Here is a 12,438-nt window from a genome sequence, read left to right as displayed (position 1 = left end):
TGACACCACAGCAGTGAGAGCCCCAAAGTTCCGCTCTCGGTGACAGCAGTGCACTCCGAGTCCCAGGATTCCCCTGTCTGGAACATCACAGCTCGAACTACCTCCATTTCACTCTCTCGCTGAAATCACAGCAGTGACAGCCTGACTCTTCCCCTCTCTGTGAAATCACAGTAATGACAGCCCCAAATTGCCTCCTCTCTGTTACACCACAGCAATGTCAGGCCCCGAGTTCCACTGTCTAGGACCCCATAGAAGTGTGAGCTCCAATTTAATCCTCTCTGGGACACCACAACAATGACAGCTCCAGTGTTACGCCCTCACTGATACAACAGCAGTGAGAGCCCAAATTTCCCCCTCTCTGTGACACCAGAGCAGGGAGAGGCCTCATTTCCTCCTCTCTGTGACAACACAGCAATATCAGAGCCAGTGTTACCCTATGTGTGACATCATAGCAGTGTGAGCTCCAAAGTGCTCCTCTCTGTGACACCACAGCAATGACAGGCCCAAATTTCCTCTTCTCCGTCACACCACAACAGCAGTGACAGCACCTATTTCTTCATCTCTTCCACCACAGAAGTGAGAGCCCCAAAGTTCCACTCGCTGTGACCGCAGTGCAGTCACACATCAAATTTCCTCCTTTCTCTGACTCCACGGCAGTGACAGCCCCGCTCTTCCATTCCCTGTGACACCAGGGCAGTGACATGCCCAATTTCCTCCTCTCCGCGACTCCAGAGCAGGGAGAGCTCCAGTGTTCCTCTCTCTGTGACAACACAGCAGTGACAGCTCCAATGTTCCCGTCTCTGGGACACCAGAGCAGTGTGAGCCCCAAAGTTCCACTCTCTGGGACAGCAGTGCAGCCACAGCCCAAACTTGCTCCTCTCTTTGAAACGACAGCAATTTTAGGCCCAGGATTACCCTGTTGGAGACACCATAGCAGTTAGAGCCCAACTTTACCTCTCTGTGTGACACCAGAGCAGTGAGGGCCCAAATTTCCTCTTCTCTGGGAAACCACAGCAATGTCACAGCCACTGTTACCCTACCTGTGACATCATAGCAGTGTGAGCTCCAACGTGCTCCTCTCCATGAGAGCACAGCAAAGACAGGCCCAGTGTTTCCCTCTCAGAGACACCACAGCAGCGACAACACCACTGTTTCTCTCTCTGTGACACCACAGCAGTGAGAGCCCCAAAGTTCCGCTCTCGGTGACAGCAGTGCACTCCGAGTCCCAGGATTCCCCTGTCTGGAACATCACAGCTCGAACTACCTCCATTTCACTCTCTCGCTGAAATCACAGCAGTGACAGCCTGACTCTTCCCCTCTCTGTGAAATCACAGTAATGACAGCCCCAAATTGCCTCCTCTCTGTCACACCACAGCAATGTCAGGCCCAGAGTTCCACTGTCTAGGACACCATAGAAGTGTGAGCTCCAATTTAATCCTCTCTGGGACACCACAACAATGACAGCTCCAGTGTTACGCCCTCACTGATACAACAGCAGTGAGAGCCCAAATTTCCCCCTCTCTGTGACACCAGAGCAGGGAGAGGCCTCATTTCCTCCTCTCTGTGACAACACAGCAATATCAGAGCCAGTGTTACCCTATGTGTGACATCATAGCAGTGTGAGCTCCAAAGTGCTCCTCTCTGTGACACCACAGCAATGACAGGCCCAAATTTCCTCTTCTCCGTCACACCACAACAGCAGTGACAGCACCTATTTCTTCATCTCTTCCACCACAGAAGTGAGAGCCCCAAAGTTCCACTCGCTGTGACCCCAGTGCAGTCACACACCAAATTTCCTCCTTTCTCGGACTCCACGGCAGTGACAGCCCCGCTCTTCCATTCCCTGTGACACCAGGGCAGTGACATGCCCAATTTCCTCCTCTCCGCGACTCCAGAGCAGGGAGAGCTCCAGTGTTCCTCTCTCTGTGACAACACAGCAGTGACAGCTCCAATGTTCCCGTCTCTGGGACACCAAAGCGCCCCAAAGTTCCACTCTCTGGGACAGCAGTGCAGCCACAGCCCAAACTTGCTCCTCTCTTTGAAACGACAGCAATTTTAGGCCCACGATTACCCTGTTGGAGACACCATAGCAGTTAGAGCCCAACTTTACCTCTCTGTGTGACACCAGAGCAGTGAGGGCCCAAATTTCCTCGTCTCTGGGAAACCACAGCAATGTCACAGCCACTGTTACCCTACCTGTGACATCATAGCAGTGTGAGCTCCAACGTGCTCCTCTCCATGACAGCACAGCAAAGACAGGCCCAGTGTTTCCCTCTCAGAGACACCACAGCAGCGACAACACCACTGTTTCTCTCTCTGTGACACCACAGCAGTGAGAGCCCCAAAGTTCCGCTCTCGGTGACAGCAGTGCACTCCGAGTCCCAGGATTCCCCTGTCTGGAACATCACAGCTCGAACTACCTCCATTTCACTCTCTCGCTGAAATCACAGCAGTGACAGCCTGACTCTTCCCCTCTCTGTGAAATCACAGTAATGACAGCCCCAAATTGCCTCCTCTCTGTCACACCACAGCAATGTCAGGCCCAGAGTTCCACTGTCTAGGACACCATAGAAGTGTGAGCTCCAATTTAATCCTCTCTGGGACACCACAACAATGACAGCTCCAGTGTTACGCCCTCACTGATACAACAGCAGTGAGAGCCCAAATTTCCCTCTCTCTGTGACACCAGAGCAGGGAGAGGCCTAATTTCCTCCTCTCTGTGACAACACAGCAATATCAGAGCCAGTGTTACCCTATGTGTGACATCATAGCAGTGTGAGCTCCAAAGTGCTCCTCTCTGTGACACCACAGCAATGACAGGCCCAAATTTCCTCTTCTCCGTCACACCACAACAGCAGTGACAGCACCTATTTCTTCATCTCTTCCACCACAGAAGTGAGAGCCCCAAAGTTCCACTCGCTGTGACCGCAGTGCAGTCACACACCAAATTTCCTCCTTTCTCGGACTCCACGGCAGTGACAGCCCCGCTCTTCCATTCCCTGTGACACCAGGGCAGTGACATGCCCAATTGCCTCCTCTCCGTGACTCCAGAGCAGGGAGAGCTCCAGTGTTCCTCTCTCTGTGACAACACAGCAGTGACAGCTCCAATGTTCCCGTCTCTGGGACACCAGAGCAGTGTGAGCCCCAAAGTTCCACTCTCTGGGACAGCAGTGCAGCCACAGCCCAAACTTGCTCCTCTCTTTGAAACGACAGCAATTTTAGGCCCACGATTACCCTGTTGGAGACACCATAGCAGTTAGAGCCCAACTTTACCTCTCTGTGTGACACCAGAGCAGTGAGGGCCCAAATTTCCTCGTCTCTGGGAAACCACAGCAATGTCACAGCCACTGTTACCCTACCTGTGACATCATAGCAGTGTGAGCTCCAACGTGCTCCTCTCCATGACAGCACAGCAAAGACAGGCCCAGTGTTTCCCTCTCAGAGACACCACAGCAGCGACAACACCACTGTTTCTCTCTCTGTGACACCACAGCAGTGAGAGCCCCAAAGTTCCGCTCTCGGTGACAGCAGTGCACTCCGAGTCCCAGGATTCCCCTGTCTGGAACATCACAGCTCGAACTACCTCCATTTCACTCTCTCGCTGAAATCACAGCAGTGACAGCCTGACTCTTCCCCTCTCTGTGAAATCACAGTAATGACAGCCCCAAATTGCCTCCTCTCTGTCACACCACAGCAATGTCAGGCCCCGAGTTCCACTGTCTAGGACACCATAGAAGTGTGAGCTCCAATTTAATCCTCTCTGGGACACCACAACAATGACAGCTCCAGTGTTACGCCCTCACTGATACAACAGCAGTGAGAGCCCAAATTTCCCCCTCTCTGTGACACCAGAGCAGGGAGAGGCCTAATTTCCTCCTCTCTGTGACAACACAGCAATATCAGAGCCAGTGTTACCCTATGTGTGACATCATAGCAGTGTGAGCTCCAAAGTGCTCCTCTCTGTGACACCACAGCAATGACAGGCCCAAATTTCCTCTTCTCTGTCACACCACAACAGCAGTGACAGCACCTATTTCTTCATCTCTTCCACCACAGAAGTGAGAGCCCCAAAGTTCCACTCGCTGTGACCCCAGTGCAGTCACACACCAAATTTCCTCCTTTCTCGGACTCCACGGCAGTGACAGCCCCGCTCTTCCATTCCCTGTGACACCAGGGCAGTGACATGCCCAATTTCCTCCTCTCCGCGACTCCAGAGCAGGGAGAGCTCCAGTGTTCCTCTCTCTGTGACAACACAGCAGTGACAGCTCCAATGTTCCCGTCTCTGGGACACCAGAGCAGTGTGAGCCCCAAAGTTCCACTCTCTGGGACAGCAGTGCAGCCACAGCCCAAACTTGCTCCTCTCTTTGAAACGACAGCAATTTTAGGCCCACGATTACCCTGTTGGAGACACCATAGCAGTTAGAGCCCAACTTTACCTCTCTGTGTGACACCAGAGCAGTGAGGGCCCAAATTTCCTCTTCTCTGGGAAACCACAGCAATGTCAGAGCCACTGTTACCCTACCTGTGACATCATAGCAGTGTGAGCTCCAACGTGCTCCTCTCCATGACAGCACAGCAAAGACAGGCCCAGTGTTTCCCTCTCAGAGACACCACAGCAGCGACAACACCACTGTTTCTCTCTCTGTGACACCACAGCAGTGAGAGCCCCAAAGTTCCGCTCTCGGTGACAGCAGTGCACTCCGAGTCCCAGGATTCCCCTGTCTGGAACATCACAGCTCGAACTACCTCCATTTCACTCTCTCGCTGAAATCACAGCAGTGACAGCCTGACTCTTCCCCTCTCTGTGAAATCACAGTAATGACAGCCCCAAATTGCCTCCTCTCTGTTACACCACAGCAATGTCAGGCCCCGAGTTCCACTGTCTAGGACCCCATAGAAGTGTGAGCTCCAATTTAATCCTCTCTGGGACACCACAACAATGACAGCTCCAGTGTTACGCCCTCACTGATACAACAGCAGTGAGAGCCCAAATTTCCCCCTCTCTGTGACACCAGAGCAGGGAGAGGCCTCATTTCCTCCTCTCTGTGACAACACAGCAATATCAGAGCCAGTGTTACCCTATGTGTGACATCATAGCAGTGTGAGCTCCAAAGTGCTCCTCTCTGTGACACCACAGCAATGACAGGCCCAAATTTCCTCTTCTCCGTCACACCACAACAGCAGTGACAGCACCTATTTCTTCATCTCTTCCACCACAGAAGTGAGAGCCCCAAAGTTCCACTCGCTGTGACCGCAGTGCAGTCACACATCAAATTTCCTCCTTTCTCGGACTCCACGGCAGTGACAGCCCCGCTCTTCCATTCCCTGTGACACCAGGGCAGTGACATGCCCAATTTCCTCCTCTCCGCGACTCCAGAGCAGGGAGAGCTCCAGTGTTCCTCTCTCTGTGACAACACAGCAGTGACAGCTCCAATGTTCCCGTCTCTGGGACACCAGAGCAGTGTGAGCCCCAAAGTTCCACTCTCTGGGACAGCAGTGCAGCCACAGCCCAAACTTGCTCCTCTCTTTGAAACGACAGCAATTTTAGGCCCACGATTACCCTGTTGGAGACACCATAGCAGTTAGAGCCCAACTTTACCTCTCTGTGTGACACCAGAGCAGTGAGGGCCCAAATTTCCTCTTCTCTGGGAAACCACAGCAATGTCACAGCCACTGTTACCCTACCTGTGACATCATAGCAGTGTGAGCTCCAACGTGCTCCTCTCCATGAGAGCACAGCAAAGACAGGCCCAGTGTTTCCCTCTCAGAGACACCACAGCAGCGACAACACCACTGTTTCTCTCTCTGTGACACCACAGCAGTGAGAGCCCCAAAGTTCCGCTCTCGGTGACAGCAGTGCACTCCGAGTCCCAGGATTCCCCTGTCTGGAACATCACAGCTCGAACTACCTCCATTTCACTCTCTCGCTGAAATCACAGCAGTGACAGCCTGACCCTTCCCCTCTCTGTGAAATCACAGTAATGACAGCCCCAAATTGCCTCCTCTCTGTCACACCACAGCAATGTCAGGCCCAGAGTTCCACTGTCTAGGACACCATAGAAGTGTGAGCTCCAATTTAATCCTCTCTGGGACACCACAACAATGACAGCTCCAGTGTTACGCCCTCACTGATACAACAGCAGTGAGAGCCCAAATTTCCCCCTCTCTGTGACACCAGAGCAGGGAGAGGCCTCATTTCCTCCTCTCTGTGACAACACAGCAATATCAGAGCCAGTGTTACCCTATGTGTGACATCATAGCAGTGTGAGCTCCAAAGTGCTCCTCTCTGTGACACCACAGCAATGACAGGCCCAAATTTCCTCTTCTCCGTCACACCACAACAGCAGTGACAGCACCTATTTCTTCATCTCTTCCACCACAGAAGTGAGAGCCCCAAAGTTCCACTCGCTGTGACCCCAGTGCAGTCACACACCAAATTTCCTCCTTTCTCGGACTCCACGGCAGTGACAGCCCCGCTCTTCCATTCCCTGTGACACCAGGGCAGTGACATGCCCAATTTCCTCCTCTCCGCGACTCCAGAGCAGGGAGAGCTCCAGTGTTCCTCTCTCTGTGACAACACAGCAGTGACAGCTCCAATGTTCCCGTCTCTGGGACACCAAAGCGCCCCAAAGTTCCACTCTCTGGGACAGCAGTGCAGCCACAGCCCAAACTTGCTCCTCTCTTTGAAACGACAGCAATTTTAGGCCCACGATTACCCTGTTGGAGACACCATAGCAGTTAGAGCCCAACTTTACCTCTCTGTGTGACACCAGAGCAGTGAGGGCCCAAATTTCCTCGTCTCTGGGAAACCACAGCAATGTCACAGCCACTGTTACCCTACCTGTGACATCATAGCAGTGTGAGCTCCAACGTGCTCCTCTCCATGACAGCACAGCAAAGACAGGCCCAGTGTTTCCCTCTCAGAGACACCACAGCAGCGACAACACCACTGTTTCTCTCTCTGTGACACCACAGCAGTGAGAGCCCCAAAGTTCCGCTCTCGGTGACAGCAGTGCACTCCGAGTCCCAGGATTCTCCTGTCTGGAACATCACAGCTCGAACTACCTCCATTTCACTCTCTCGCTGAAATCACAGCAGTGACAGCCTGACTCTTCCCCTCTCTGTGAAATCACAGTAATGACAGCCCCAAATTGCCTCCTCTCTGTCACACCACAGCAATGTCAGGCCCAGAGTTCCACTGTCTAGGACACCATAGAAGTGTGAGCTCCAATTTAATCCTCTCTGGGACACCACAACAATGACAGCTCCAGTGTTACGCCCTCACTGATACAACAGCAGTGAGAGCCCAAATTTCCCTCTCTCTGTGACACCAGAGCAGGGAGAGGCCTAATTTCCTCCTCTCTGTGACAACACAGCAATATCAGAGCCAGTGTTACCCTATGTGTGACATCATAGCAGTGTGAGCTCCAAAGTGCTCCTCTCTGTGACACCACAGCAATGACAGGCCCAAATTTCCTCTTCTCCGTCACACCACAACAGCAGTGACAGCACCTATTTCTTCATCTCTTCCACCACAGAAGTGAGAGCCCCAAAGTTCCACTCGCTGTGACCGCAGTGCAGTCACACACCAAATTTCCTCCTTTCTCGGACTCCACGGCAGTGACAGCCCCGCTCTTCCATTCCCTGTGACACCAGGGCAGTGACATGCCCAATTTCCTCCTCTCCGCGACTCCAGAGCAGGGAGAGCTCCAGTGTTCCTCTCTCTGTGACAACACAGCAGTGACAGCTCCAATGTTCCCGTCTCTGGGACACCAGAGCAGTGTGAGCCCCAAAGTTCCACTCTCTGGGACAGCAGTGCAGCCACAGCCCAAACTTGCTTCTCTCTTTGAAACGACAGCAATTTTAGGCCCAGGATTACCCTGTTGGAGACACCATAGCAGTTAGAGCCCAACTTTACCTCTCTGTGTGACACCAGAGCAGTGAGGGCCCAAATTTCCTCTTCTCTGGGAAACCACAGCAATGTCAGAGCCACTGTTACCCTACCTGTGACATCATAGCAGTGTGAGCTCCAACGTGCTCCTCTCCATGACAGCACAGCAAAGACAGGCCCAGTGTTTCCTACTCTCAGACACCACAGCAGCGACAACACCACTGTTTCTCTCTCTGTGACACCACAGCAGTGAGAGCCCCAAAGTTCCGCTCTCGGTGACAGCAGTGCACTCCGAGTCCCAGGATTCCCCTGTCTGGAACATCACAGCTCGAACTACCTCCATTTCACTCTCTCGCTGAAATCACAGCAGTGACAGCCTGACTCTTCCCCTCTCTGTGAAATCACAGTAATGACAGCCCCAAATTGCCTCCTCTCTGTTACACCACAGCAATGTCAGGCCCCGAGTTCCACTGTCTAGGACCCCATAGAAGTGTGAGCTCCAATTTAATCCTCTCTGGGACACCACAACAATGACAGCTCCAGTGTTACGCCCTCACTGATACAACAGCAGTGAGAGCCCAAATTTCCCCCTCTCTGTGACACCAGAGCAGGGAGAGGCCTAATTTCCTCCTCTCTGTGACAACACAGCAATATCAGAGCCAGTGTTACCCTATCTGTGACATCATAGCAGTGTGAGCTCCAAAGTGCTCCTCTCTGTGACACCACAGCAATGACAGGCCCAAATTTCCTCTTCTCCGTCACACCACAACAGCAGTGACAGCACCTATTTCTTCATCTCTTCCACCACAGAAGTGAGAGCCCCAAAGTTCCACTCGCTGTGACCGCAGTGCAGTCACACACCAAATTTCCTCCTTTCTCGGACTCCACGGCAGTGACAGCCCCGCTCTTCCATTCCCTGTGACACCAGGGCAGTGACATGCCCAATTGCCTCCTCTCCGTGACTCCAGAGCAGGGAGAGCTCCAGTGTTCCTCTCTCTGTGACAACACAGCAGTGACAGCTCCAATGTTCCCGTCTCTGGGACACCAGAGCAGTGTGAGCCCCAAAGTTCCACTCTCTGGGACAGCAGTGCAGCCACAGCCCAAACTTGCTCCTCTCTTTGAAACGACAGCAATTTTAGGCCCACGATTACCCTGTTGGAGACACCATAGCAGTTAGAGCCCAACTTTACCTCTCTGTGTGACACCAGAGCAGTGAGGGCCCAAATTTCCTCGTCTCTGGGAAACCACAGCAATGTCACAGCCACTGTTACCCTACCTGTGACATCATAGCAGTGTGAGCTCCAACGTGCTCCTCTCCATGACAGCACAGCAAAGACAGGCCCAGTGTTTCCCTCTCAGAGACACCACAGCAGCGACAACACCACTGTTTCTCTCTCTGTGACACCACAGCAGTGAGAGCCCCAAAGTTCCGCTCTCGGTGACAGCAGTGCACTCCGAGTCCCAGGATTCCCCTGTCTGGAACATCACAGCTCGAACTACCTCCATTTCACTCTCTCGCTGAAATCACAGCAGTGACAGCCTGACTCTTCCCCTCTCTGTGAAATCACAGTAATGACAGCCCCAAATTGCCTCCTCTCTGTCACACCACAGCAATGTCAGGCCCAGAGTTCCACTGTCTAGGACACCATAGAAGTGTGAGCTCCAATTTAATCCTCTCTGGGACACCACAACAATGACAGCTCCAGTGTTACGCCCTCACTGATACAACAGCAGTGAGAGCCCAAATTTCCCCCTCTCTGTGACACCAGAGCAGGGAGAGGCCTCATTTCCTCCTCTCTGTGACAACACAGCAATATCAGAGCCAGTGTTACCCTATGTGTGACATCATAGCAGTGTGAGCTCCAAAGTGCTCCTCTCTGTGACACCACAGCAATGACAGGCCCAAATTTCCTCTTCTCTGTCACACCACAACAGCAGTGACAGCACCTATTTCTTCATCTCTTCCACCACAGAAGTGAGAGCCCCAAAGTTCCACTCGCTGTGACCCCAGTGCAGTCACACACCAAATTTCCTCCTTTCTCGGACTCCACGGCAGTGACAGCCCCGCTCTTCCATTCCCTGTGACACCAGGGCAGTGACATGCCCAATTTCCTCCTCTCCGCGACTCCAGAGCAGGGAGAGCTCCAGTGTTCCTCTCTCTGTGACAACACAGCAGTGACAGCTCCAATGTTCCCGTCTCTGGGACACCAGAGCAGTGTGAGCCCCAAAGTTCCACTCTCTGGGACAGCAGTGCAGCCACAGCCCAAACTTGCTCCTCTCTTTGAAACGACAGCAATTTTAGGCCCACGATTACCCTGTTGGAGACACCATAGCAGTTAGAGCCCAACTTTACCTCTCTGTGTGACACCAGAGCAGTGAGGGCCCAAATTTCCTCTTCTCTGGGAAACCACAGCAATGTCAGAGCCACTGTTACCCTACCTGTGACATCATAGCAGTGTGAGCTCCAACGTGCTCCTCTCCATGACAGCACAGCAAAGACAGGCCCAGTGTTTCCCTCTCAGAGACACCACAGCAGCGACAACACCACTGTTTCTCTCTCTGTGACACCACAGCAGTGAGAGCCCCAAAGTTCCGCTCTCGGTGACAGCAGTGCACTCCGAGTCCCAGGATTCCCCTGTCTGGAACATCACAGCTCGAACTACCTCCATTTCACTCTCTCGCTGAAATCACAGCAGTGACAGCCTGACTCTTCCCCTCTCTGTGAAATCACAGTAATGACAGCCCCAAATTGCCTCCTCTCTGTTACACCACAGCAATGTCAGGCCCGGAGTTCCACTGTCTAGGACCCCATAGAAGTGTGAGCTCCAATTTAATCCTCTCTGGGACACCACAACAATGACAGCTCCAGTGTTACGCCCTCACTGATACAACAGCAGTGACAGCCCAAATTTCCCCCTCTCTGTGACACCAGAGCAGGGAGAGGCCTCATTTCCTCCTCTCTGTGACAACACAGCAATATCAGAGCCAGTGTTACCCTATGTGTGACATCATAGCAGTGTGAGCTCCAAAGTGCTCCTCTCTGTGACACCACAGCAATGACAGGCCCAAATTTCCTCTTCTCCGTCACACCACAACAGCAGTGACAGCACCTATTTCTTCATCTCTTCCACCACAGAAGTGAGAGCCCCAAAGTTCCACTCGCTGTGACCCCAGTGCAGTCACACACCAAATTTCCTCCTTTCTCGGACTCCACGGCAGTGACAGCCCCGCTCTTCCATTCCCTGTGACACCAGGGCAGTGACATGCCCAATTTCCTCCTCTCCGCGACTCCAGAGCAGGGAGAGCTCCAGTGTTCCTCTCTCTGTGACAACACAGCAGTGACAGCTCCAATGTTCCCGTCTCTGGGACACCAGAGCAGTGTGAGCCCCAAAGTTCCACTCTCTGGGACAGCAGTGCAGCCACAGCCCAAACTTGCTCCTCTCTTTGAAACGACAGCAATTTTAGGCCCACGATTACCCTGTTGGAGACACCATAGCAGTTAGAGCCCAACTTTACCTCTCTGTGTGACACCAGAGCAGTGAGGGCCCAAATTTCCTCTTCTCTGGGAAACCACAGCAATGTCAGAGCCACTGTTACCCTACCTGTGACATCATAGCAGTGTGAGCTCCAACGTGCTCCTCTCCATGACAGCACAGCAAAGACAGGCCCAGTGTTTCCCTCTCAGAGACACCACAGCAGCGACAACACCACTGTTTCTCTCTCTGTGACACCACAGCAGTGAGAGCCCCAAAGTTCCGCTCTCGGTGACAGCAGTGCACTCCGAGTCCCAGGATTCCCCTGTCTGGAACATCACAGCTCGAACTACCTCCATTTCACTCTCTCGCTGAAATCACAGCAGTGACAGCCTGACTCTTCCCCTCTCTGTGAAATCACAGTAATGACAGCCCCAAATTGCCTCCTCTCTGTTACACCACAGCAATGTCAGGCCCCGAGTTCCACTGTCTAGGACCCCATAGAAGTGTGAGCTCCAATTTAATCCTCTCTGGGACACCACAACAATGACAGCTCCAGTGTTACGCCCTCACTGATACAACAGCAGTGACAGCCCAAATTTCCCCCTCTCTGTGACACCAGAGCAGGGAGAGGCCTCATTTCCTCCTCTCTGTGACAACACAGCAATATCAGAGCCAGTGTTACCCTATGTGTGACATCATAGCAGTGTGAGCTCCAAAGTGCTCCTCTCTGTGACACCACAGCAATGACAGGCCCAAATTTCCTCTTCTCCGTCACACCACAACAGCAGTGACAGCACCTATTTCTTCATCTCTTCCACCACAGAAGTGAGAGCCCCAAAGTTCCACTCGCTGTGACCGCAGTGCAGTCACACATCAAATTTCCTCCTTTCTCTGACTCCACGGCAGTGACAGCCCCGCTCTTCCATTCCCTGTGACACCAGGGCAGTGACATGCCCAATTTCCTCCTCTCCGCGACTCCAGAGCAGGGAGAGCTCCAGTGTTCCTCTCTCTGTGACAACACAGCAGTGACAGCTCCAATGTTCCCGTCTCTGGGACACCAGAGCAGTGTGA

Source organism: Cyanistes caeruleus, chromosome 3 (assembly GCF_971803275.1).
Source record: "Cyanistes caeruleus chromosome 3, bCyaCae1.hap1.1, whole genome shotgun sequence".
Lineage (NCBI taxonomy): Eukaryota > Metazoa > Chordata > Aves > Passeriformes > Paridae > Cyanistes > Cyanistes caeruleus.
Note: the sequence above shows the minus strand (reverse complement) of the source record.